Raw genomic sequence first — 26603 nt, forward strand, 5'->3', positions numbered from 1 at the left:
TTACTTGCCATTTAGCACTGCCAGGCTCCTGACAAGCAAACACATCATCAACCACGTTCCCCAACCCACTAATCAGGGCCTAATAATCATAAACCCTCCGCAAACCCGTGTGGTGGAATTTCTGGCTTGAAATAAAGATCCTTTTAAGAAGCATCACAACCAAGGTGACTGGCCATCTGACAAGTTCAGGAACAGAAGAGGGAGCTGTTTGCTTCTCATTGTGCCTCAGTCCAATCTGGCCACAAGCTGGGAAACCAGCTGGCTCAGGAGCATTAGGATTAGCATACAGAGCCTTCCACTTCTAGGCCTCTAGGTCTACTCTGAGCCCAAGTCAAGGGGTGGATGTTTGGTGTCCCTATGTCTGATAAGTGGGGAGAGGGGGTGGGTCTCAGTCCCAGACCCTGGTGGAACAGGTGCCCACATTTCCAGACAAATTAATCATAAGGGGCACTAATTGGGCCTCTTTATCTCAGTAGATAAGCCAGAGATCAAATGGGTCATAGAAACCAATCCCCCTTCATTTCCCCCACCTTTCGAGGTCACCCTTCCTGTAAGGGCTGAAGCAGATTGAGGGACCTGGGGATACCAGAGTTTTGTGTCCGGGACCGTTCCCCAGTGCTGAATTCACTGTGAGAGTTCTATCCCTGATGCCCCTTCCCTTCATCTCCGTGTCTGGGTGAAGCTGTGTGTACCATATCGCCTCCCGCTGGTGGCCCTGTTAAGGCTGAAGGTCTAGAAATCATGGAGATTCTATTCCAGTGATTCAATGCCCCGATCTAAATATTTGATGAATATGCATGAGCTCACCTACAGAAACAGCAGAAAATGTCTCCACTACAAGAATTTAAACCTGACAAAGCTCCAGTGTGGAACAAGTTTTAGGAATACAAGAATTGCCATGCTCCTGGCTGGCTCTGGTTTGGTGCCCTTCCAGTCCTGTGATTGCCTGATTCTATGACACCACCACTGTTAGTAAGCATTGATTTCCATCAGAGATGTGGGGTGCATTATGTTCTCCACATGGTGGAAGCCCCTGGGATCCCAAATCATCTGACTTTTTCTGTTTAGCTTTCTCTTTCTCTTTTTATTCTTCCGCAAATCCCCAGTTCCTGGGACAGCAGCATCTATCATCACAGGCATTCTAGTTCTCATTATTCTGTTAAAAAACGTGTCTGCAGGTGACACCACGTTTCATTGGTACCATCCCGTAGCTGAACTGTGCTAAGCATGGGACAGTGTGATTCCAAAGCCCTTTTCAGTAGCCGCTTTATTATTTTAACACCATTTTCCACCAACACAAGCCATCTGCTCTTTTTGCTGAAATCTGACTTTGAAGTCTTTCTGCCTCAGGTCTCTTACTGAGGTGTTTTGGATTCTCTACCATGCCCACAGTGTCAGAATGTTACCCTTCTGCTAGTTGGAGTGGGCAGCAAGAAGGGCCGGGTTCAATATCTAGAGGCTCCTTTTCAACAACAGAACACAGAACCAGCTCCAGCCCCCATGCAGTAACCTGGGAAAATAACACGCCACCCCCGGACACCTCCAAGAGGCAATACTTCCCCTTCCACAAGGACAGAGTCTGAGTGTAGAGAGATTTTTTAATAAAAGTAAAGTAGCTTTAATTTGGGAAAACAGCACAAGTGGGATTCATAAACATAAAAGCATGAACAGAACACTCACCCTGGAATACGCTGGGCAGTGTCTTTTGCTTCAAGTTCTTCAATCCAACACCAACGTTCCTGTAATGGGCTCCCCTTCATATTCCACTCACAGTTGTTGTCCTTGGTCAGTAAAGACCCAGCATTCATAGGTGCATCTGCGTGCATCTTTTACTCCCCTCATTGTGGTGGGGGGAGTAAAAGCCGCCTTCCTTGCTATGCTGCCTGGGCACTTGCTCCACACACCAGCCACCCTCACCGGCTGCCTGCTTGCCACTCCTCTGGCCACCTGCTCACACTCCAGTGGCCATCCTCACCAGCCGCCTGCTCGCTGCTCTGCCATCCACCGACTCAAATTTACAAGTTCAGCTCTTCGTCCTCAAACCAGTCACAAATTATTGCAGGCTGCAAGGAATTCTGCAATGGGAATAACACAATTGGTTATATCAGCCAACTTTCTGTAGAATAGGCTAAATTATAGAAAGCACAGGGAACTGCAGGTCAGGATTGAGGGACATCAGAAGAGCTGTGTATGTGTCAGGCCTGAGGGCTGGAACAGCAGGCTGGCCTGTGGCACAGGAGTGAGGCTAGGGTTTCCATATGTCCGTATTTTCCCAGACATGTCCAGCTTTTTGGTTCTTAAATCGGCGTCCGGGAGGAATTTTAAATATCTAAAAACGTCCGGGATTTTGCCATTATTATTTTTCCCCAAAGAAGAGTTGATCATTCAAAAAAGAAAGTGAATGTTGATCACTCAGGAGAGTACCTGCTTTTTCCCCCAGCACCCAGTGCTTGCACTGTGAAACAGCTGATTCACCTGGCTGGGAAGGAGGAGGGAGGAGGAGGAACGCAGCGCGCTTAGGGGAGGAGGCGGGGCCGGGGCAGAGATTTGGAGAAGGGGTCCAATTGGGCAGGGAGGGGGCAGAGTTGGGGAGGGGACTTTGGGGAAGGGGTTGGAATGGGGGCAGAGAAGGGGCGGGGAAAGGGAGGAGTTGGGGCGGGGCCAGGGGCGGAGGACAAGAGCAAATACCTCCTCCCCCGTGTGGAGTCTCCTCTTTTTTGAATGTTCAGATATGGTAACCCTAAGAGAGGCGCTTTGGCAGCACCCTGTGTGTGTTTCATACCCCAGGGCTATAATAACCGGGTCAAGATTGAGAGGGATTGGCAGAGCTGCGTGGAGCCCCAAGACTGGAAGAGCAGTGGGTGCTATAGGGCAGGATTAATCCTTACTGCTTCAGGGTGCTACAAGGTGCCTGTATTGTCTCTCTGGTGTCAGACGTCTCAAAGCAAATCTCCCTTCTCTAAATATGAGATCTATTTTGCCTTGTTGTTGAAAAATGTGGAGCGGGGAATGGAAAATAGGTGCCCATTTGCAAGACTAACACCAGATGCCAGGACCTCACGGTGGGGCATCAGGGGATAAGCTGATTTTCAAGACCAGTTCCGCTCAGATAAACTTGTATGAACTGGTAAGATTTCATCCACAATGTGGCAAAGTTAGGCCTGCCCAGTTTTAGGCCCCTTTGTTAGGGTTGTCGCTGGCCTAAGGCGACTTTACTCCTAGTCACGTGGAAACCTCATCCTTCCCCTGGTGTTTGCTTGTCCCCACAGGGTTAGGAGCGGACAGTGCTAAATGGAAAGTTAAATGCTGTTGTCTAATCTCATGGGATTCTCATTGTGATTTCAGGCAGAGCAGCTGCTTCTGGCACATGGGCACATGACCTGGTGCCCAAGTCCGTGGATGGTCTCCTGCCAGGAATAGGATGGCTGCAGTATCAGGGCTAAGGAGCGAGGCCTCCCCACACATCCCAGCCATGGAGATTTGAACCCATGATCTGCTCCTGGTGCAGATAATCACTCACCAATTTGGGGGTCATCCAGGATCTCCTTTTCTCTCCCGCTAAATCCTATGTCATGATGAACTTACCCTCTACCCAAGGACATCTCTTCCCTCTTCTCCTCCACTGGTGGGCTCCATAGCCCATCAATGCCTTAGTCCTGTCATTCCCAACCACAACTTACCATTTGCCCGAGACCTATTGAGGTCATGTCACATTCATCTACCCACACCTAAACCAAGTCTTCACACCTAATCCTTCCCTACCCTGACATATGCCACTAGGAAACAGTGGAGAATACCAGCATATTTCACCTACATATTTCACCCAAGAGCTGACAGGTGACAAAGCCTTTCCCTGCAGAACTGGGTGAGCTAGAACCAGGCCCCTAGAAGTAACTGGCTCTCAAGCCCACTCCCCTGAGTCAGCCAGTCACTCAAATTCATGCTGCCCATCCTATTTCCAGCCCACTAACTGCAGCTCCCTGTGCTGACCTGGGCTCAGAAACCTACCAATGACCTAGAGGTATAAAGCTCCAAATTTGGTCTGTGCTCATCTTGTTTACCTATTTGGTTGGTAGACTATTCTCAAGCTCCCCCAGGAAAGGGGGTGAAGGGGCTTGGGGGGATATTTTGGGGAAACAGGAAATCCAAGAGGTCCTTTTCCTGAATCTTTGTCTAACTCACTTCGTGGTGGCAGCAATACCGTCCAAGGACAAGGAAGAATTTGTGCCTTGGGGAAGTTTTTAACCTAAACTGGTAGAAATAAGCTTAGGGGGTCTTTCATGCGGGTCCCCACATCTGTCCGGAGTTAGAGCTGAAGCGCTTAGATCTGGAAAGGGCTAAAGCTGCGTCTACCAGATAACCCTAACAATCCTTCTCCAGGTACCGCTCCCCATTCCAAAAAAATTCCCCACCTACAAGGTAGGCGATGGTACTGAGGCCTTCCTAGAAAATTTCGAAAGGGTCTGCCTTGGGTACAGCATCGCTACAGACCAGTATATGGTGGAGCTGAGGCCGCAGCTCAGTGGACCCTTAGCAGAGGTGGCAGCTGAAATGCCTAAGGAACACATGAACATCTACGAACTTTTTTTAAAAAAGGCCAGAATTAGAATGGGGCTAACACCCAAGCAGGCCCGTTGGTGGTTCAGAGCCCTCAGGTGGAAACCAGACGTGGCATTTTCCCAACATGCATACCACAGTGGGATGCTTGGATATCAGGAGCAAGCGTTAAATCGCTGGAAGATCTGTCTTACCTAATGCAAATGGAGCAGTTCTTAGAGGGTATTCCTGAGGAAATAGAAAGTACATCCTAGATGGGAAGCCCAAAACTGTAATCAAGACGGGGGAGATCGGAACCAAATGGGTGGCGGTGGTGGAAAAGAAAAAAGCTAATAGCAGTTGGAGCGGATATCAGAAGGGGCAACCCGGAACAACACCCTACCACCGGGGGCAGCCCAAGGCCCCACCTACATCCCAAGGAAAACCCCAAACACCTTATCGTCCCACCACACCAGTCTCTAGCAACCCACCTCGCCCCAGTGACCAGTCAGCTGGGCGATGTTTTAAATGTAACAAGTTTGGGCATGTAAAGGCCAACTGTCCCAAGAACCCCAACAGATTGCAGTTCATTACACCGGAATCACAGCAAAGGTCCCCCAGCCCAGATGCCTCCCAGATACCCTCAGAGGGAAGGGAAACTGTGAGTGTGGGCGGGAAGAAGGTTATCGAGTGGAGGGACACTGGAGCACAGGTGTCAGCTATCCACCAATCCTTAGAGGACCCCAGATTCATCTACCCAGAGGCCCAAGTGACGATTCAACCCTTCATGTCCAACTCTTTGGCCTACAGCCAAGTTGCCTGTCCAGTACAAGGGCTGGTAAGGAATGTGGACTTTTGCAGTCTATGATGATTATTCCATTCCCATGCTGCTGGGGGAAGACTTGGCCAACCATGTGAAGCTAGCCAAGAGGGTGGGAATGGTCACCCGCAGTCAGGGTAAGCAAGCCTTCACACCTAGCTCTGTTCCTGAGCCTTCTACAAGGGCCCCATCAGTGTTACCAGAGACGCAAACTGAGGTGGTAGAACCAGATCCCCTGCCAATGACTGCAACAGCCGTTGTGGACCCAGTCCCAGAGACCCAACCAGAACCAGTCCCAGAACCGGAATGGGCGGAGCAGCCAGCACTGAATCCAGCGCTTGCAACCCCATCTACAGCTCCAACACCAGAGGGCACCACCGAGCCTCCACTGGCAGCAGCAGCAGATGCCCCTGCACAAGAGGCTCCGCCAAAGCCTGAAATACCCCATAGTGCACCAGCGAAGAACGGTTCACAATCAACGGAAACAGCCCCATCACCTGCATCGCTTCCAGAGGGACCAAGCCCAGGTCCACAATCCAGTGAGGAACTGATGTCTCCAGCATCAAGGGAACAGTTCCAGGCCGAGCAGGAAGCAGATGAAGGCCTCCAGGGAGTTTGGACGGCGGCACGGAGCAACCCACTGCTTCTCAGCTCTTCTAATCGATCCCGGTTTGTGGTAGAAAGAGGACTTTTATACAAGGAAACTCTTTCTGGTGGGCACCAGGAATACAGGGACAGTTGGTAGTTCCAACTAAGTAGCGGGTAAAGCTCTTGATCATCCTAGTGTCCATGCTGGGGTGAACAGGACCAAAGACCATTTGGGGAAGTCCTTCTACTGGGAGGGAATGGGCAAGGACGTTTAACTTAATATGTCCGATCTTGTGAGGTGTGCCAAAGAGTGGGAAAACCCCAAAACCAGGGCAAAGCCCCTCTCCAGCCACTTCCCATAATTGAGGCTCCATTTCAGCGAGTAACTGTGGATATTCTGGGTCCTTTTCCGAAAAGGACACCCAGAGGAAAGCAGTACATACTGACTTTCATGGATTTTGCCACCCAATGGCTGGAAGCAGTAGCTCTAAGCAACACTGGGGCTAAAAGTGTGTGCCAGGCATTAGCAGACGTTTTTGCCAGGGTAGGTTGGCCCTCCAACATCCTTACAGATTCGGGAACTAATTTTCTGGCAGGGAACACGAAAAGCCTGTGGGTAGCTCATGGGGTGAACTACTTGGTTGCCACCCCTTGTCATCATCAAACAAATGGCCTGGTGGAGAAGTTTAATGGAACTTTGGGGGCCATGATATGTAAATTCATAAATGAGCACTCCAATGATTGGGACCTCGTGTTGCAGCAGTTGCCTTTTGCCTACAGAGCTGTACCACATCCCACTTTAGGGTTTTCACCGTTTGAACTTGTGTATGGCCGCCAGGTTAAGGGGCCATTACTGTGGGTGAAGCAGCAATGGGAGAGGTTTACACCTTCTCCAGGAACTAGCATTCTGGACTTTGTAAACAACCTACAAAACACCCTCCGAGACTCTTTAGCCCTAGCTAGAGAAAACCTGAAAGATGCTCAGGAAGAGCAAAAAGCCTGGTTTGATAAATATGCCAGAGAGCATTCCTTCAAAGTAGGGGACCAGGTCATGGTCTTGAAGGCACTCCAGGCCCATAAGATGGAAGCATCATGGGACGGGCCATTTACAGTCCAAGAGTGCCTGGGAGCAGTTAACTATCTATAGCATCCCCCACCTCAAACCTAAAGCCTAAGGTGTACTATGTTAATTCTCTAAAGCCCTTTTATCCCAGAGAATTAAAGATTTGTCAGTTTACAGCCCAGGGAGGAGATGATGCTGAGTGGCCTGAAGGTGTCTACTATGAAGGAAAAAGTGATAGTGGCATGGAAGAGGTGAACCTCTCCATGACCCTTGGGCGTATGCAGCGACACCAGATCAAGGAGCTGTGTGCCAGGTTCGCGCCAATGTTCTCAGCCACCCCAGGACGGACTGAACGGGCTTACCACTCCATTGACACAGGTAATGCTCACCCAATTAGAGCCCAACCTTACCGGGGGTCTCCTCAAGCTAAAACTGCTATAGAGCGGGAGATCCAGGATATGCTACAGATGGGTGTAATCCACCCCTCTAACAGTGCCTGGGCATCTCCAGGGGTTCTAGTCCCCAAACCAGATGGGGAGATATGCTTTTGCGTGGACTACCGTAAGCTAAATACTGTAACTCGCCCCGACAACTATCCAGTGCCACGAACAGATGAGCTATTGGAGAAACTGGGACATGCCCAGTTCATCTCTACCGTAGACTTAACCAATGGATACTGGCAAGTACCGCTGGATGAATCCATCAAGGAAAGGTCAGCCTTCATCACCCATGTAGGGCTGTATGAATTTAATGTGCTCCCTTTTGGGCTGCAAAATGCACCCGCCACCTTCCAGAAACTTGTAGGTAGTCTCCTAGCTGGACTGGGAGACTTTGCAGTCACCTACCTGAATGATGTGGCCATCTTTTCTGATTCATGGGTAGAACGACTGGAGTATCTGCAAAAAGTCTTCGAGCACATAAGGGAGGCAGGACTAACTGTTAAGGCTAAGAAGTGTCAAATAGGCCTAAACAGAGTGACTTACCTTGGACACCAGGTGGGTCAAGGAACTATCAGCCCCCTACAGGCCAAAGTGGATGCTATCCAAAAGTGGCCTGTCCCAAAGTCAAAGAAACAGGTCCAATCCTTCTTAGGCTTGGCGGGATATTACAGGCGATTTGTACAGCACTACAGCCAAATCGCCACCCCACTGACAGACCTAACCAAAAAGAAACAGCCAAATGCAGTTCAGAGGACTGAAGAGTGTCAGAAGGCCTTTAACCAGCTTTAACCCATAACAACCATGCTGCGCTGAAGTGGCTTCATACCACAAAGGGAAATAACAAAAAACTTCTTCGGTGGAGTTTAGCTCGCCAAGATTTTGATTTTGAAATACAACACATTTCAGGAGCTTCTAACAAAGTGGCTGATGCACTCTCCCGTGAAAGTTTCCCAGAATCAACTGGTTAAAATTCGTCCTTGAAAAGTGGAAATTATTGTTAGTTTTTATATAATCAGTAGTATATTTAGAGGTGCATGTGTCTTAATAATTCTGTTTCCTTCTAGAGCTCCAGGAAGAAATCACAGCCAGTGTAGAGCAGGCTGTCCAGCACTGTCTATGATTTGGGGGGCGTCATAAATATAAAGGGAAGGATAACAACCTTTATGTATGCAGTAATATAAAATCCCTCTTGCCCAGAGGTACAGAATCCTTTTACCTGTAAGGGGTTAATCAGTTCAATTAACCTACTTGGCACCTGACCAGAAGGACCAATGGGGAAAGAAGATATTATCAAATCGGGGGGTGGGGGGGAGGCTTTGTTTTTGTGCTCTGTGCGTGTTCTCTCAGGAGACAAAGAGAGAGACCAAGCAAGTAATCCAGCTCCTACTGAATGATACATCTAAATTACAGGCATAGTAAGTAACTGCAAGGAAATTCATTAGAGTATCTTTTGTTTTCACTTGTGAATTTTCCCTGTGCTTAGAGGGAGGTTTATCCCTGTTTTTTGTCACTTTAAAGTTTTGCCTAGAGGGGAATCCTCTGTGTTTTGAATCTGATTACCCTGTAAAATTACCTTCCATCCTGATTTTACAGAGGTGCTTCTTTTACTTTTTTTCTTTCTAATAAAGTTCTGGTTTTTTTAAGAATCTGATTGGGTTTAGTGTCCTAAAAACCCAGGGATTTGGTCTGTGCTCACCTGTACCAATTGGTGAGGATATTATTCTCAAGCCTACCCAGAAAAGGGGGTGAAGGGGCTTGGGGGGATATTTTGGGGAAACAGGAACTCCAAGTGGTCCTTTTCCTGAATCTTTGTCTAACTCACTTGGTGGTGGCAGCAATACTGTCCAAGGACAAGGAAAAATTTGTACCTTTGGGAAGTTTTTAACCTAAACTGGTAGAAATAAGCTCAGGGGGTTTTTCATGTGGGTCCCAACATCTGTACCCCAGAGTTCAGAGTGGGGAGGGAACCCTGACAGAGTGTTTGGACAAAATTTCTTGTTAAATACAGGTGCCACTTATTCCCTAAGGAGTACCCAAAATAAAAACCGGTTTGGTCCTCTGGCTGGAATTAAGACCTTACAGGGGTTCAATAAGGCAAAAAGTACTGTTCCTTTTTGAAAAATATTTTGTATCAGTTAAATAAATTAATTAATACATACATATATACATAAAAGGCAATTTGGCTTTAAAAATCTAAAAAAGGGATTTTAAAAATTAATGTCTTTACAAAATTTAAAATGTTAATTAATTTTGCTATCAGGGTTCTATGAAAAACGCCTCCCAGCACATCCTAAAAGCCAGGAAAAATTTGGCAAGCTACTGAATAATGGTCCTTAAGGCATCTAAAGAGCTAAAGTGGTCAACGTGAACTCCAAAAATTCTAGCAATTGCAAAAAAACCCACCAGGAGATGCAGGCCAAAAGTAAAATAAAATAGAATGTGGTAAAATTGAGACAAAAATCCTAGTTACAGATCCCGATCCCCCACCCCAGAAGCAGCACAGCTATCAAAAAAGGCAGAAGCCAACCTAAAAACACCCCCATTTGATGGGCTTTTAAGCCAAGGGGTTTTAGTGGAACAGTCAAGTCCCAATAATGCTGCCCTCTGGCCAGTCCTTAAAAGTGACAGCAAGACCTGAAGGCTGGTAGTTGATTTTTGCCCCCTTAATCAGGTGACACCCCGATGGCCCCCATAGTGGCTTTTTTCTGCACCAGTGCGTGCTCACGGCGCCCCCGCCCCTGGCCCCACCCCCACTCCAAAGTCCCTGCCCTAACTCCGCCCCACCCTACCCCTATTGGACCCCTCCCCAAATCCCCACCCCGGCCCCGCCTGCTCTGCCAACAAGTAAATTATCTTGAAGAGACTTTTGGACAGGAAGAGTGCTCCCCTACTAAAAAAAAGTAGAGCTGATTCTTAAATTACCAGCTCCCACCGATGTCACCGCTCTTAAATCCTTTTTGGGAATGGTTAATTTTTCCCAAAATGTTATCAACCGATTTTCAAAAAAGGCAGCCCAGCTGCATAAATTGTTAAAGAAGGGGGTGAAATGAAACAGGGGCCCTTTGCAGCAGGAAGCCATGATCCAGTTAATGCAGGCCTTAGTTCAGGCTCCAGTTTTAGCATAGTCCCCGGTGGGACAGCCGTTTGTGCTACAACTGGCAAACAAAAGTAGTTTGGGTGGTACCCATGGCATTAAAAACGGAAATAATTTTCCTAGCCCATGAGAGGGGGCATTTGAGAGTAAAAAAAATCTTTAGCTAAATTGCAAGCACTTGGCTAGTGCCAAATATAAGCAGTAATATAAAATAGTTTGTAAATAACTGTCTGTCCTGTACAGCCAATAATGTTGATTCTAATATAATCAAAAAGCCTCCAAAACAGCAGAGAATAGAGGGGCCTTGGGCTCATTTACTATTTAATTACATTGGCCCTTTAGCAACAAAAGCCAGGGGTAGTCAGTGTTGTTGGATAACTGTTAATCCACTTATAAAATGGAGTAAACCAATCCTCACCCATAACAACACAGCCCAAACAACAGCCCGTGTGCTGATTGAGCCGGTAATAACCAGGTGGGGTATGCCAAAAAAAACTGATTTGGATCAAGGACCCCATTTCATCAAGAATATTACTAAAAGGCCTCGTCAAGCAAGTCAAATCAAGCAAAAATTGCATCTAGCAGGACACCTCCAAGTTCAGGCCAGTTAGAATGGGCTAACCGCACTCTGAAAACAGCTTTTAAAAAAATAGTAAACCAGCAGGGAAAGGATTGGGATCAGCCACTACCATTTATTCTTATGGTCATAATGGACTCTGTGGTCTCTCATGGAGTTATCCCATTCAAGGCAACAACTGGCAAAGACATGTGCCTTTCAGAACAATGGTGGGTAGGTGGGGCACCACTAATAAACTGCAACCCCGGGTCCTTACAGACCAGTGGATGCAACAGCTGCTAAAATTTGTTGCTAATACTCATAGGCAGGTAGCTGTGGCCCTAAAAACCAATGTTCAAAAAATGAATAAAAGATGGGTCCAATCCTAAACCGCACCAAAGAGAAACAATTCACTCGAATGCTCTTATATTCCTTTATTCTACTGGGGGTAAAATTATGAGATAGAGGGTGAATGTGGGGTGATGTCACTTGATCGATAAGCGGTGTTGGGGCTCTAGAGAAACAGAGACTCTCCGGGGTCAGTGTTCCATGGCAGTGCCCCAGGGATGGTGCTGTGTTCATGCCATAGAGGCCAGGGCCACCTGATTGTTGGCCCTGTCGAAGACAACGTAGTACTGGCGGATGAAGACGTCTCCGAGGATCCAGCGCCCTTCGAGGTAGATGCTTTCAAAGCCGGACATACAAGAGCCTGACTCCTGCACCAGGGGAAAAGGGGACATGGTAATTATTGGGCTGGAACTTCAGTGAGTTACCATCCTGTAGGGCCTGCTGGTGCTTGTTACCATCTTGGGCTGGGCTCTCAGAGCTCTCAAACCAAGTAGCATTAGGCTGGATAGGGCTTCCATAGGAGACCTCTGTGGGCTGCAGGGAGTGACACTGGTGAGTTGGGCCCCAATTTTTGATGCTTCTTGGATGCCTAACTCCCAGTGAGCTACCTTTGTGGATCTGGGCCTCAGAACAGCCCTAGTGCCTAAGCCAAGGCCTAAGGGATGCAGCCTGTCAACTGGGAAGAAAAGCAAAGTCCTGACAACTTCTGTTCATGACACATCCCTTGGGGAGGCAAAGCGCACTCTCTCCAGACTCCTGGCCAGATTCCAAAGGGAGCGATTTCATTCTGCCACCAGAAATCCTGCTGTGATTATAAGTGGATTTGGGCTTCCCCACTGCCTGTCCCACCTACCAGCTGGTGTTGCTGTGTGCTGTTAAAGCAGCTTGCCTGTTCCTCTCCAGTGGGGAGCAATCTCTTATCATGGGGAAGGAACATCCTTCCTCATGCCCAGATGCCCATGCCCTGGAGCGCAAGGCAGCGATCTCTCTTGATCTAGCCTTCCAGCTGGGGTAGCTGCTCATTTAATTCCCTCCTAGCCCCGTAAGTCCCCTGCCCTGGTGATCTCCTACGGTGGCCAGCTCTACAGGCTGCCTCGCTGCTCTTGCAGTGTGTCACTTTCACTGTGGGCCTGCCTTCATCTTGACCATCCTTCCCCCTGGCTCCGTTTGTGGGAAGAGCTCTCTGCCGCCCCACTCTCATACTGAGGACAGACTCTGAGCTGCATCTCAGTGACGCTCCTGCAGGCTCATGCTGGCTGTGCAGGGGCATTTTGCCAGCATGCTCAGTGCAATGGCCTAAGGCACAAGCCCTGGCTAAGAGGCCCCGAGGCGGCTTTCTCAGCGGGACACTCACTTCAATGATGTAGGCACTGGCAGGCACAGGGAACTCAATGCCGTTGACGGTGAAGACGATGTCGGGCAGGCTGCTCATGGCACTGCAGCTGATCTGCAGGGAGGGAGGCAACACACGGAGGAAAGGTTAGACATGTCTCGGGCACTAGGTTCTCCAATGAGAGAGATGGAGCATCACATCCGTGTGTAGCAGACACCTCTAGAAGCATCTCTCCCTCTCCCTGCCCTTACCGCGCCATCGCTGGTGCCGATGTAGGAGTTGATGTTGGAGACGCCAGAAGGGGGCCCAGCCAGCAGAGAAGTGCCAGTGTCAATGATAGCCTGGCAGCCACCAGAGCAAGCGATGGTCTCTCCGTTCATGGTGACGCTGCAAGAGAGAGAGTCGGGGGAACGTTCCCACAAACACTTCTGATCTCATTCCCACTCAGCCCACGAGCCAGCAGTGAGAGGCCAGTAGGGTGATTCTTGCTGAATGCCAAAAAGTTTCCCCTGATGTTTCAGCCTCAGTCTCTCCTTCCTTGGCTATTGCCCATTGCTCCTTGTCCTACAACCTTCTGGGACTGTGACCGATCTAGCCTGAGGGTCACAAACTGATGTCAAGGGTTTGCGATCACCCTGCCCTTTACTTTATTGCTAAACAGGGGAGAGAGGGGTGCTGTCAAAGGGGACGCGGGGGTGGTGGTGCTGCCCTTACACTGCCCCCCTACTAGTGGCAGACACAGGTCATCTCTGGGTCCTGTTATGGGCGAGGTGGAGATCCACTCATCTAACTGCCTTGCTGGTGAGCCCCTTTCCTATAACTCCAAGTACAGTGTGATCCCAACTCCCTTGTCTTGTCTCTCATCTTGTCTAGACTCTCAGTTGAGCTTCCCCCGGCTCCCACATGCATCTCCTTTTTTCAAGGTAACATTGAAGGGGAAGGGCCAAGAGGTGGGCGATACCTGTCCATGGTGATTTCCCAGTAACTCTCAGAGGAGAGAGGGATCCAGTTGAGGCTCCCAGAGTAGTGAGAGGAGTCGATGCCGCCGAACATCACAAAGCTCCCAGTCTGGTCATTGCTGGAGAAGGGAGAGAGGAGAGTCATGGAGAATGTATGAATGGTTGGCTAATGAGACAATAGCAATCGCTCCATCTGTTAGAGAAGGATGACAGCTGGGGAGTGCTGAGGTAGATTCAGAGCTGGGAATATCAGAATCTAGTAGCCAAGATAGGACAGGCTGGTTGGATGAGAGGAGCACCTCACGCCCTGCTTTGACATCACTTTGGGCTTTCTCTTCCTAGATCTCAAAAGCTAAGCACATTTGGGCCTGGCCAAATGTGGACGGGAGACCACCAAGGAAAGGCCCAGGTGTGTGAGGCAGTTGTGTCAGTGACTCAGTAGGGGCTGCTCTTTCCTCAGAGTCAGGACTGAGCAGATAGTTCAGCCTGGTGCTAGAAGGTTTTGAGCCAGGAAATCATCTGGGTGACGTATTAGGGGAAACTCTTGATCTAGCCCCGTAAGTCCCCTGCCCTGGTGATCTCCTACGGTGGCCAGCTCTACAGGCTGCCTCGCTGCTCTTGTGGTGTGTCACTTTCACTGTGGGCCTGCCTTCATCTTGACCATCCCTGCCGCTGGATCCGTTTGTGGGAAGAGCTCTCTGCCGCCCCACTCTCATACTGGGGACAGACTCTGAGCTGCATCTCAGTGACGCTCCTGCAGGCTCATGCTGGCTGTGCAGGGGCATTTTGCCAGCATGCTCAGTGCAATGGCCTCAGGCACAAGCCTTCGCTAAGAGGCCCCGAGGCGGCTTTCTCAGCGGGGCACTCACATCAATGATGTAGGCACTGGCGGGCACAGGGAACTCAATGCCGTTGATGGTGAAGACGATGTTGGGCAGGCTGCTCATGGCACTGCAGCTGATCTGCAGGGAGGGAGGCAACACATGGAGGAAAGGTTAGACACATCTCAGGCACTAGGTTCTCCAATGAGGGAGATGGAGCATCACATCCGTGTGTAGCAGACACCTCTAGAAGCATCTCTCCCTCTCTCTGCCCTTACCGTGCCATCGCTGGTGCCGATGTGGGAGTTGATGTTGGAGATGCCAGAAGGGGGCCCAGCCAGCAGAGAAGTGCCAGTGTCAATGACAGCCCGGCAGCCACCAGAGCAAGCGATGGTCTCTCCGTTCATGGTGACGCTGCAAGAGAGAGAGTCGGGGGAACGTTTCCAGTAATGTTTCAGCCTCAACTTTCCTTGGCTATTGCCCATCGCTCATCGTCCTACAACCTTCTGGGACTGTGACCGATCTAGCCTGGGGGTCACAATCAGAGGTCAAGGGGTTGTGCCTACCCTGCCCTGTACTTTATTGCTAAGCAGAGCGGGCCAGATGAGGGTTCCTGGTGTGGACGAGGTGGAGAACCACTGATCTAACCTTCTCACTGGTGAGCCCCTTTCCTATAGCTCCAAGGAAGGTGTGATTCTGACTCCCTTGTCTCTTGTCTTGTCTAGACTCTCTGATTTGAGCTTCCCCAGGCTCCCGCATGCATCTCCTTTTGCCTGTCTCCTCAAGGTGGCCGATGAAGGGGAAGGACCAAGGGGTAGGACGTACCTGTCCATGGTGGTTTGCCAGTAAGTCTCAGCAGAGAGAGGGATCTAGTTGAGGTTCCCAGAGTAGTAGATGAGTCGATGCCGCCGAACATCACAAAGCTCCCGTTCTGGTCGTCCCTAGAGAAGGGAGAGAGGAGAGTCGAAGCAGATGCATGAATGGCTGGCTGGCTGGCAAGTCAATAGCAAACGCTCTGTCTGAACATAATAATGGCCATAGTGGGTCAGACCAAAGGTCCATCTAGCCCAGTATCCTGTCTTCCGACAGTGGCCTATGCCAGGTTCCCCAGGGGGAATGAACAGAACTGAATCAACAAGTCATCCATCCACTGTTGCCATTCCCAGCTTCTGGCAAACAGAGGCTAGGGACACCATCCCTGCCCATCCTGGCTCATAGCCATTGATGGACCTATCCTCCATGAACTTATCAAGTTCCTTTTTGAACCCTTCCCTATTAGAGAAAGCCACAGCTGGGCAGTGCTGGGATACAGTCAGAGCTGGGCACATCAGTGTTTAGTAGCGGAGAAAGGACATGACAGTTGTCTGGGCGGGGCACCTCTACCCCTACTTTGATAACTGTCTCTTGCCAGGTCTCAAAAGCTAAGCAGGGCTGGGCCTGCCCTAAGACTGGATGAGAGACCTCCAAGGAAAGGCCCAGGTGTTTGAGGCAGTGGTGGCAGGTGCTGCTGTTCCCTCTGAGTCAGTACTGAGCAGTCTGGTGCTAGAAGGTGATGAGCCAGGGAGTCATGTGGGTGACGTGGGGCACTTCCCCCCCAGGAGTCAGTGGGTGTAGAGAGGGCCCTGATGCTTTAATATAATCATTAGAGGCACTAGTGTTCACTTCTGCTCCCAAAATGTACATCACCAACATAGAATGGCTGCCTTGTTCCACCCGAGATTGCTGTATTTTGGGAATTCTGATGCAAACATTGCAGGGCTCACTGAATGTGAGAGGTGCTGAATCTCACTGTAGCAGATGGGCTGTTTCCAGCCCTGATTTACGAGCTCAGGTAGATGGAGAAGAGGTACTGGGACACCAAACCCTCGTTCATCATGTTGTCAAAGACGGGGGTGGCTCCAGAGGAGGAGCTGCTGGGGAAGGCCAGACCCAGGATCCCATCAAAGGGGAAGTAGTAGAGGAAGGAGCTGGGCTTGGTCTTGCTCAAGCCAAAGATCTGATTGGTGTCCACAATGCCTCCAACCTTAGAGGAGGGATGGGGACAATCAGACACACCCTACACCCTGGGAGAAGCTGCCAAGTCTGCCAGAGAGTCTTTACAGCGTGCAAGTTCTCAGAGGCTACCATGCCGTGAATTGTGCTCTCTCCCCCATGATTGGCTTTGTTGTCTCTTCTCTTCCCTTTCTCTATTCCTGTCTCCCAGTTCACAGCCAGTGGAGTTCCTGCTTTAGCTTTGCAGATGCATCCTGTCCTTCGAATTCCTAATCATTTCCCTTCTCTGCTCCAGGGGCTTTGATCCTTTCTTGTGATTTACCTGGACGGTGTCGTAGCCCAGGATTCCGGTTCCATACTGGATGGAGACGTCCTCGCTGGTGGCCTCGTAGGTGGAGGAGTCTGATGGGTTGAAGCGATTGTGGTCTTCTGCAAGTACAGAAGAGTCAAATGGTCACAGACCGACTCTTGTAACTCTCCCCATGTGTTGTATGGGAGACTAGTGAGGCTGTGAATTCTTTGGTGGGGGAGGGTGCTTATGCACAGCAGTGCTCAGCATTGCAACGCCTAGGTCCCGTTGTGAATCTAGCTCCTGCGCTTCCCAGAAACCATTCCCCTCCTCTGACACTGTACAACTGGATAATCCACAGACAATGGAAGGAAACCTATTCATATCTGGCTTCCACGGTAGCTGGAAACTGATGATTTTTTTAATTTAAAAAAAAATTGATTTTAAACAATGTAAATACATTTTTCTTTTAAAAAATAATACTTTAAAATTAAAGTTTAAATTATGACAACATACGTGCAAGCCTAAACTTACTAAAATGTATTAAAATCAGTTAAATTAAATAAAAAATTACTATTAAGTAGTGCATATTTGTTCCTGAAGTTTTAAAGATAGACCACTGAACTGGTGGATTACACTGGCTCAGCAGCTGGAACTAGACTTGGTTGAAGTGCTAAACCAGCTTTTCACAGCAGTAGCCTCTTCCGCAAGTGCAGAGAGAATATTTTCTTCATGTCAGTTCATACAGCTCGTTCAGTTCACTGACTAGTTCATTCTAACTTAAGAAATTGACTGGGAGTTATAAAAGCAAGATAGCTTGTTTTCCTTTCCCACTAAAAAGTAAGTGTGAGAGGATGAAATCCAAAATCTTGGAAGGACATGGTGACCAGAAACAATCAGTTCAATTCACTGACTACACATAAGAACATAAGAATGGCCCTACTGGGTCAGACCAAGGGTCCATCTAGCCCAGTATCCTGTATTCCGACAGTGGCCAGTGCCAGGTGCCCCAGAGGGAATGAACAGAACAGGTAATCATCAAATGATCCATCCTCTGTCACTCATTCCCAGCTTCTGGCCAACAGAGGCTAGAGACACCATTCCTGCCCATCCTGACTTATAGCTATTGATGGACCTATCCTCCATGAATTTATCTAGTTCTTTTTTGAACCCTGTTATGGTCTTGGTCTTCACAACATCCTCTGGCAAGGAGTTCCACAGGTTCACTGCACATTGTGTGAAGAAATACTTCCCTTTATTTGTTTTAAACCTGCTGCCTATTAATTCCATTTGGTGACCCCTAGTTCTTGTGTTATGAGAAGTAGTAAACAACACTCTCTTATCTCCTTTCTCTACACCAGTCATGATTTTATAGACCTCAATCATATCTCCCCATAGCTGTCTCTTTTCCAAGCTGAAAAGTCCCATTCTTATTAATCTCTCCTCATACGGAAGCTGTTCCATACCCCTGTTCATTTTTGTTGCCCTTTTCTGAACCTTTTGCAATTCCAATATATCTTTTTTGAGATGGGGCAACCACATCTGCACACAGTATTCAAGATGTGGGCGTACCATGGATTTATATAGCGGCAACGTGATATTTTCTGTCCTATTATCTATCCCTTTCTTAATTATTCCCAGCATTCTGGTCACTTTTTTGACTGCCACTGCACATTGAGTGGATGTTTTCAGAGAACTATCCACAATGACTCCAAGATCTCTTTCTTGAGTGGTAACAGCTAATTTAGACCCCATCATTTTATATGTATAGTTGGCATCATGCTTTCCAATGTGCCATTACTTTGCATTTATCAACATTAAATTTCATCTGCCATTTTGTTGCCCAGTCACCCAGTTTTAAGAGATCCTTTCACAGTCTGCCTGGGTCTTAACTATCTTTAGTAGTTTTGTATCATCTGCAAATTTTGCCACCTCACTGTTCACCCCTTTTTCCAGATCATTTTTGAATATGTTGAATAGGACTGGTCCCAGAACAGGACACCACTTTTTACCTCTCTCCATTCTGAAAACTGACCATTTATACCTACCCTTTGTTTCCTATCTTTTAACCAGTTACCAATCCATGAGAGTACCTTCCCTTTTATCCCGTGGCAGCTTCCTTTGCGTAAGATCCTTTGCTGAGGAACCTTGTCAAAGGCTTTCTGAAAATCTAAGTACACTATATCCACTGGATCCCCTTGGTCCACATGCTTGTTGACCCCCTCAAAGAATTCTAGTAGATTAGTGAGGCATGGTTTCCCTTTACTAATACCATGTTGACTCTTCCTCAGTTAATTATGTACATCTATGTCTGACAATATTGTTCTTTATTATCATTTCAACCAGTTTGCCCAGTACTGAAGTCAGGCTTATAGGCCTGTAATTGCCAGGATCACCTCTGGAGCCCTTTTTAAAAATTGGTGTCACATTAGCTATCCTCCAGTCCTCTGGTACAGAAGCTGATTTAAATGATAGGTTATAGACTACAGTTATTAGTTCTGCATTTCACATTTGAACTCCTTCAGAACTCTTGGGTGAATACCATCTGGTACTGGTGACTTATTGCTGTTTAATTTATCAATTTGTTCTAAAACCTCCTCTAATGATACCTCAATCTGGGATAGTTCCTCAGATCTGTCACCTAAAAAGAATGGCTCAGGTCTGGGAATCACCCTCACATCCTCAGCTGTGAAGACTGATGCAAAGAATTCATTTAGTTTCTCCACAATGGCCTTATTGACAACACTTCCTTTGTTTAATACACTGTTAATTTTAAATGCAGATTGTTTTAATAAACTTTTTTCTTAGCTATCCAGCACATTTAAGGTCGTTTTATTTTACTAATAATTTTTAAAAGCTTTTTTTTTTCATTTTTAATCAAATTCCAATTACCATGTAAAGGTGAACACATACTTCAAGTAACAAGATTAGTCAGCTAGCAAAATGAAAAATGCATCCTTCACCATTTGCTCATAATTAAAAAATGTACAAATAATAAGTGGTTACACTCAATATATACAGATTTATTTCTCTTCCTGATTAGAAAGAGGGAAGTATCAATTTTAGGGTAAAAGCTATAATTAGTTGCAAATCAAGGTGTTTTAATGGTTACCAACAAAAAACAACTTCCTGCAGGAAAATAACTAAAAAGTACAAATGCAAAGCAAGATTAAAATCAGTGATTTCAGTCAAGGTTTCCTCATTGCTGATTTAAATCTCTCTGATTTCAATCAAACCACCCAGATGGCGTGTCAAGGCAAGAGGTGTAGCAGGTAACTTACTGCAGGCTGGGTTGGAGCAGTACACAGAGGGCACCCAGAGGTTGGAGGAGCCGGTGTCGAAGAGGACAGAGAAATCCTGGCTGGGATGCTGATGGAAATGGTTGCAAAGTACTCGATCTGCCAAAGCAAGGCAAAGAACGATGTATCTGTGCAGGAGGTGATTGCCTCTGATTTCATGCAGCTAAGCAATGCAAGGCTTGGTCTGTAGCTGGATGGGTGACTGATAGGTTAAAGGCTAGTGCTTGGGTTGGGGCTGGCAGCTCATCAATCAGCTGACATGGTAACAAACAGCCTGTTTTGTGGAGGGATAGCTCAGTGGTTTGTGCATTGGCGTGCTAAACCCAGGATTGTGAGTTCAATCCTTGAGAGGGCCATTTAGGGGTCTGGGGCAAAAATTGGGGATTGGTCCTACTTTGAGCAGGGGGTTGGACTAGATGACCTCCTGAGGTCCCTTCCAACCTTGATATTCTATGATTCTAAAGAGAGGGAACCATTGCCATCCAAGGGCTAGATCCTCAGCTGGTGTAAACCGGCATAGTTCCACCAGCTGATTTACAGCAGTTGAGGATCTGGGCTACGGTGGCCTTGCTAAAGGCTCAGCCTTAGCTGCTGTTTCTCTGCCATCACTTTGCCCAGCATGGCTCCTAGGACCTGCTGGCATCTGATTCACAGAGTTGTTTATCCCCAGTTTCCATCAATCTCAGTGTATTGGAAGCAGGGAGCCAGCAGACCTGGGAGTTCTATTCCCAGTGCTCTTCTCAATCCCATCCAATCGCAGCTGGGGGCTGGATGCCCCAGCATGGGGGCTGGGGAAGGTTCTTGGCAGCAGCAAGGGAAGTGCTTGTTTGGAAGCACATGGGTGGGGGAGTGGGTTGGGGCACTTTTTGGAAGAGAGAGAGATCAGCTGTTGGCAGAGGAATGGGAAGCTTTGATGAGGAGAGGGAGGCTTCAAGACCTGCTCTCCTGCCATACTCATGTCCATGTAGTTTGTTAGGGGCTCGCTGGCATCCTCGTTGGCCAGGCTGGGGAAATACTTGGAGGCCAGGTTGTAAGGGTGTTTCTTCAGGAAATTCTCCAGCAAGCCATGTTCCTAAGGTTCTGCCTCAGGGATTTCCCCTTCTTCAGGGAGACCCTAATCAACAAGGGTGGGGAGAGAGACTGCTCAATAAAAAATAAACAATAGACAAACCTTGTGTTCAGGGAATACCGTGCAGTCCGGCTCTTACATTGCACGGAGACCCCTTTTTATAGCTGGGATTAGCAGAGGGTATAGGTGAGTTGGGTGACCAGTGCACTAAAAGTCAGTGTGAGTTGGGCATATAATTCCCGTAGGACGCTTGGAAACTCCTGGCTCATGTGTAACTAGCACTGAGAGGGCCTAGTATGCTGGGAGCTTTACTAATACATTGTATAAGGCAGTCCCCTGTCCTATAGATCTTACTGATGAAATAGACAAGATGGACAAAGGACATATGTTCATTTTTATCCAGAGAACTGAGGCACAGAGAGACTCGGTCACTAGGTCACACAGGGAGTCTGCGGTAGAGCTGGAAATGAACCTAGATTTTCCAAATCCTGTTCCAGTATTGTAACCATAAGCCCATCCTTCCTCATACCTCTGCTATGCCATACAGCCAAGGGGTAGTTCCCACCTGCTGCCTATTAAAGAATGAAGTATTGAGGAGAAAGATGTAGGAGCTTCTGCTGCTGCTAAGGGAACATTGCTCTGTAGAAAGCTGAGCTCAGAATCCCAATGTTTCTTGTTCCCCCCTGCACTCACTTTGTCACCCGGCACTGAGAAAGCACCACCAGACTGAGGAGCAGAAGCCACTTCATGATGTCCCTGTACACCCAAACTGGTGGGGAAAGGAAAGTGTGAGTGCTAAATGCAGCGCGACGCCGGGATGCTGCTCCTTATATGCACATAGTGCAGAGCCTTTCCTATCCCATCAGTGACCCTGATAAGAAATGCAAACCTTCCTGGTAAGATTGTCCAAGATGTCCTTGAAAGAAAGGTCTGGAGAACACTCCAAGTTCACAGATCTCCACCTTCGCTTGGCAGTGACCTGAAAATGGGGGCATCTTCTAGAGGGAAGGGGTGAGAGTTAGGGGAGGTTTCCCGGCTAAGCTTTGAAAAGAAATGATGCTGGGTTGTTTTAAAGAGCAAACAAGAGGCACAGAGGAATTGAAATGGGAGACAGAGATATTCACCTCTAGGTCACTGGTTCCAGTTTGGGCCCCAGTTGTAAAACAGCCATGTAGTGGGAACTGGTGTCTCTATGGGAACTGAGATATGAAGCTTTACTCCTCTAGCTCATTGGTATGAATCTGAGCCCAGGTCAGCGCAAGGAGCTGAAGTTAGTGGACAGGGAAATAGGATGCATGGCATGCTACGGTCTGAGTAACTGGTTGACTCAGAGGATATGGAGCCGTTCACCCCTATGGCACTGGTCCAGCTCACTCAGTTCAGTAGAAAAAATCTTTGTCAACCCTGTGGATGAAATATGCTGATGGTCTTTGTGAATTTCCTAGTGACACATGTCAGGGAAGGAAAGGATCAGGTGTGAGGACTCGGTTTGGCTGTGGGTAGATGAATGGCTGAATCTAGTTGGCAGCTGGTATCAAGTGGAGTGCCCTGGGGTCAGTTTTGTTCAACATCTTCATTAATTATTTGGATGATGGGATGGATTGCACCCTCAGCAAGTTTGAAGATTACACGAAACTGTGGGGAGAGGTAGATACGCTGGAGCGTAGGAATAGGGTCCAGAGTGACCTAGACAAATTGGAGGATTGGGCCAAAAGAAATCTGATGAGGTTCAACAAGGACAAGTGCAGAGTCCTGCACTTAGGACGGAAGAATCCCATGCACTGCTACAGGCTGGGGACTGACTGGCTAACCGGCAGTTCCGCAGAAAAGGACCTGGGGATTACAGTGGATGAGAAGTTGGATATTAGTCAACAGTGTGCCCTTGTTGCCAAGAAAGCTAATGGCATATTGGGCTGCATTAGTAGGAGCATTGCCAGTATATCGAGGAAAGTGCTATTCCCCTCTATTCGGTACGGGTGAGGCAACATCTTGAGTACTGCGTTAGGGAGGTGGCGGAATCTCCATCCATAGAGATTTTTAAGACCTGGCTTGACAAAGCCTTGGCTGGTATGATTTAGTTGGGGTTGGTCCTGCTTTGAGTAGGGGGTTGGACTAGATGACCTCCTGTGGTCTCTTCCAACCCTAATCTTCGATGATTCTATGATTCTATGAATGTGATGTGACTGCCCTCAACAAGTCTGAGGGCAAATGGTAAGTTGTGGTTGGCAATGACAGGACTAAGGCATTGATGGGCTATGGAGGCCACCAGTGGAGGAGAAGAGGGAAGAGATGTCCAGCCCTGGTTGGGTAGAGGGTAAGTTCACCATGACATAGGGTTTAGGGGGAGAGAAAAGGAGATCCTGGATGGCCCCCAAACTGGAGCGTGATTACCTGCACCGGGAGCAGATCATGGGTTCAAGTCCCCATGGCTGAGATGTGTGGGGAGGCCTCACTGCTTAGCCCTGACACTGCAGCCATCCTATTCCTGGCAGGAGGCCATCCACGGACTTGGGCACCAGGCCATGTGCCCACGTGCTAGGAGCAGCTGCTGTGCTTGAAATCACAATGAGAATCCCATGAGATTAGACAACAGCATTTAACTTTCCATTTAGCACTATCCACTCCTAACCCTGTGGGGACAAGCAAACACCAGGGGAAGGATGAGGTTTCCACGTGACTAGGAGTAAAGTCGCCTTAGGCCAGTGACAACCCTAACAAAGGGGCCTAGAACTGGGCAGGTCTGACCTTGCTACTCTGTGTATAAAATCTTATCAGTTCAAACAAGTTTATCTGAGCAGAACTGGTCCTGAAAACCAGCTTATCCGATGTCCCCTGTTGCCCCACAGTGAGGCCCTGGCATCTGGTGTTAGTCTCTCAAATGGGCAGGTATTTTCCTTTCCCTGCTCCAGATTTTTCAACAAAGAGGTGAAATAGATCTCAGATTTAGAGAAGAGAGGTTTTCTTTGAGACGTCTGACACCAGACAGACAATACAGGCACCTCGTAGCACCCTGAAGCAGTAGGGATTAATCCTGCCCTATAGCACCCCCTTCTTTTCCAGTCTTGGGTCTCCACACAGCTCTGCGAACGCCTCTCAAATTAGACCTGGTTATAATAGGCCTGGGGTATGAAACACACACACAGCACTGCTAAAGCGCCTCCTGAGAGACAGGCTGCCCTGCTATTCCAGCCCTTAGTCTGACACATCCACAGCTCTTCTGATGCCCCTCAGTCCTGACCTGCAGCTCCCTGTGCTAGTTTAAAATATAGTCTCTTCTATAGAAAGTTGGCTGGTCACAACCAATTGTGCTATTCCCTTTGCAGAATTCCTTGCAGCCTGCAAGAATTTGTGACTGATTTGAGGATGAAGAGCTGAACTTGTAAGTTTGGAGAGGCTAAAACTGAGTCTCTGATAAGAGACCAGATTGGGACTGGGATCGGGAACATATATCTCAGAGACTACTGGAAGAGCCATAATTAACCGGTGACAAATCTGTCAGAATTTGTCAAGCAATTGAAGTCACCCAGTCGAGAAGGAAGATTTTGGAGGGTGGGCAGTGCTCTGATACTGTGGACATGGTAGAGAATCCAAAATACTGCAAGAAAAGAGACCTGAGGCAGAAAGGGATGGAGACTTCCAAGTCAGAGTTCTGAAAAAGGAGCACATGGCTTGTGCTGGTTGCCACAGTGTGTACAGCTCCAAGATAATGCCCGGCAGGTGGGAAAAAGGTGCAAGAAATGCAATGGATTCCATCATGTTGCAAGAGTTTGCAAGGACCATTAAAAAAAAACCCAACAGCTTTCCAGTCAAAATGTTGACTGTGATTGCCAGAGCTACTCCTCAGGGTGAGACCCTGTGGCAAGTAATACAGAGTGGTATGGAGAGCATATTCCCAGTCCCTATTTTTGAGTTCAGAGGGAGCTGTCAGTACCAGATGGGACTATGTTTAAAGGAATCAGGATGGTGCTTCATAAGATGGTACAGTAAAATGTGTAATGAAGGAGAAATGAAGGTGATTTAGGAATTGAGAAATCTAAGAGAAGCGCTGGAAAAGTTTTACACTGGCCTCAAATGAACAGCAACATTGAGGAAGCCATCAAGGCTTGTCGTATGTGCCAAAAGTTCAGGCCAAGTCTAGGAAAAGGGCCAGTGTTGGTGGCACAGGAATAATTGGCCCCCTGGAGCAAAGTAGGCAGAGATTTGTTATATTGGCTGGAAAAATCTCTGTCTTCATTCTGGACTATTCTCACTTTCCTGAGATAGCAAGGTTTATCAGTAGGACGGTTATAAGTGTTTGGAGGAGCGAGTTATATAAATGTTGTTTGTGAAGTGTTCTTGTTATTATGTTGTGGATGGACATTGGGAATTGACCTTTCAGAGCATTCAGCTTCCCAGGCACAGGAAGTCTGGGGGAGGAGCGCTGCAGAAGCAGAGACAGGTGGAACTCAGTGACTGAGTGAAGAGGGACTCTTTCAAGCCCCTTGGGCTAGAACAAACAGAGTCAGAGGCTCTAGAAGCTCTCAGAGCTACCTGGGCACCAAACCAGGTAGCATGGCAATTCTTGTGTTCCTCAAACTTGTTCCACTCTGGAGCTTTGTCAGGTTTAAATTCTTGTGATGGAGACATTTTCTGCTATTTCTGTAGGTGAGCTTGTGCATATTCATCAAATATTTAGATGAGGGAATTGAATCACTGGAATAGAATCTCCATGATTTCTAGACCGTCAGCCTTAACAGGGCCACCAGCGGGAGGTGATATGGTACACACAGCTTCACCCCGACAGGAAGCTGAAGGGAAGGGGGATCAGGTATAGATCTCTTATTGTGAATTGAAGGTCCTATGACAGAGAAGACCTCCATCCCCAAGTTCAATAATTGTTCCAGCCCTGACCTGGAAGGGTTACCTCAAAAGGTGGGAGAAAAGAGAGGACTGGTTTCTATGACCCATTTGATCTCTGGCTTTTTTACTGAGATAAAGGGGCCCAATTGGTGCCCCTTATGATTAATTTATCTGGCAATGTGGACACCTGTCCCACCACGGTCTGAGACTGAGACCCATCCCCTCCCCACTCATCTGACACAGGGCCACCAAACATCCATCCCTTGATTTGGGCTCAGACTGTAGCTAGAGGCCTAGAAGTGGAAGGCTCTGTATGCTAATTCTAATGCTCCTGAGCCAGTTGTTCCCCAGTTTGTGGCCAGATTGGACTGAGGCACAATGAGAAGCAAATGGCTCCATCTTCCATTCTTGAACTTGTCAGACGGTCAGTCCCCTTGGTTGTGATGCTTCTTAAAAGGGTCTTTATTTCAAGCCAGGAATTCCACCATACATGTTTATAATTATTAAGCCCTAGTTAGTGGGTGGGGGAATGTGGCTCATGAGGTGTTTGCTTGTCA

The 26603-nt window shown here is 48.0% G+C and overlaps 1 pseudogene; it reads right to left on the reverse strand.

Moving 5' to 3' along the window:
• Positions 1 to 11675: 11675 nt before the first annotated feature.
• Positions 11676 to 21956, reverse strand: LOC144266394 (pepsin A-like; annotated as a pseudogene).
• Positions 21957 to 26603: the final 4647 nt, after the last annotated feature.

This window comes from Eretmochelys imbricata, chromosome 6, assembly GCF_965152235.1.
Source record: "Eretmochelys imbricata isolate rEreImb1 chromosome 6, rEreImb1.hap1, whole genome shotgun sequence".
NCBI lineage: Eukaryota > Metazoa > Chordata > Testudines > Cheloniidae > Eretmochelys > Eretmochelys imbricata.